Here is a 2,354-nt window from a genome sequence, read left to right as displayed (position 1 = left end):
AAATTTTATGACGTTTGGAATAGGATTAATAATAATTATCGATAGGAATTTTTTTAAAAAAAGTAAAATAATGATGATGATAATAGAAGGGAAACGTGAAGAAAAAAAAAATATAGCAGGAGCGAAAATATTTAAATGATTGGAGGGGGGGGGGGAATATCGATTGCGTGTAACGTAAGACAAAATCGACCTGTCAATACTTTAAAATAAAATAAAATTTTTTTTTTTGAAATCATGAAATGATTGACAGTTTTTCCTTTTAAATAAAAAAAAAAAAAAAAAAAATTTTCCTAACTGAGACTCCCCGAAAAAAAATATAAAAAATCCTCGTAAATTATTTATCGAAAAAAAAATGGCCGACGATGACATAAATGGCGTAGGATACGTTAATAAATCAAAATATTTAAAAAAATTAATATTATTTGTTATGAATACATAAATAAATAAATAAATAAGTTAAAATATTTATTTATTTTTTTTCTTTTTCTACGTAAAAATATCATCATCATCATCCGTGAAAAAATTATATAATTTTTTTTTTTTTTAATTAAGAAAAAAAATTTTTTATTTATTTATTTTTTAATTAACCGGCTTGAAAATTTCAAAAAATAAAAAACTATTAAAATGATAATGATGATAAAAATTTTTTAAAAATCTTAATTAACTCATTGTAAATATAATTTTTTTAGTAAAATAAAAAGAAAATTAAGTCAAAAAAAATTTGGTAATAAATAAATAACTTCGGGGGTTATTTCCTATGGTCAATAAAATAAAAACTTGAATTTGTAAAACTCCCCTCGTTTCCCCTAACCTCCCCTCTCCTCTCCTCAAAACAAAATATTCGAGTCAATCATTTTAACCGTTTTAATTCCACGTATTATTATTATTATTATTATTAAATACAAAAATTCTTTTTTTTCCTTTTAGTTCTTACTACTTCCTGTAAGTGTTAGGTTAATTAAAAAAAAAAAAAAAATACATGAATAGGTACACGATAATTTATCTAACCGACCGAAACGAAATCATAACTTTAAACCACACATAAACATTTACAGGTACGCGGACATACAACACCACACATTTCGACCTGAATGTAAATATATATATATTTCATAAAAGAAAAGAACAAAAAAAAAAAAATGTTTTGCAATGAAAAAAAAATCTCGAACCATGAAAAATCCTGACGATTCTAAGAATTCAAATAAAATTTTTTTTTTAATTTTCCCAAACGGCAAAACCTGTGTGCCGCACCTGAAATTCATTGTATTTACCTACCGACCACCAACCACCATTTTCTATTTAACTAAAAAAAAAAAACGTTCAACGCGAAAAACAAATAATAATAAAAAAAAAAACAACAATAACAATAACAACCAAACAGACATTACAGATTTATTATATGAATTGAACACAATCCATTTTCGACTTCCTCTCCCCTCTCCTCTCTCCCGTTAATAACAAACGGAAACGAATTAATCGATTAAACAAACAAACAAACAAACAATCACTTGGTCTTAAACGTATCGAAAAAAAGGCACTTTTTTTTTTTTTTTAATCGTGTAAGCTAAGCTAAATTAATAAATCTAAATTATTTATTTATTTATTTTATTATTATTATTATTACTATTATTTTATTAGTATTATTAAACGCGCAAATTAAAAAAAAAAAAATAAATAAATTAATAAATAAATGAAATTTTACATAAGCTAAACAAAACAAAAAATTAATTAATTAATTATGTGCGTATAAACTTTCATTTATTTATTTATGTATTAATAAATAATATATTTATGTATGTATATTTATACTAAGCTATGTAGAACGTACATACATATATATACATTCATGCACTTTATTTATTTATTATAATAATTAATAAATTAATAATTGAGTTAAATAAAAAAAAAATAACAAAAGTTTTTATTTATTTATTTATTTTTTTACAATAAATAATGCTGAGTTAATAACACAAAAATAAATAAATAAATAAATGAATGAATGAAATTTTTATTTATTTTTAGTTAATCTTACCGTAAATTAATAATAATAATTAATTTACGAATTTGATTGATTAATTTATAATTAATAATTTATTTATTTATTTATTTATTCACCCGTAATAAATAAAAATTAAATTTACAAAACGAAAAACATTTCAATCGAATAACAAATAAATAAATAAATAAACAAATCAATAAATTAATACATAAATAAATAAATAATTAAATAAAAATTTTTATTATTGCACGTGGTGTGTGCGTGTTTGTGTTTAAAGGAGGGATTTAAATGCCTACCGTACCTAATATTTTTCTCCCCCGTACCATATTTTTTCATATCGATATTTTCCAGTTTA

This window comes from Pediculus humanus, genomic scaffold (genome assembly GCF_000006295.1).
Source record: "Pediculus humanus corporis 1103172108306 genomic scaffold, whole genome shotgun sequence".
Classification (NCBI taxonomy): domain Eukaryota; kingdom Metazoa; phylum Arthropoda; class Insecta; order Psocodea; family Pediculidae; genus Pediculus; species Pediculus humanus.
This window is presented reverse-complemented; position numbering follows the sequence as displayed.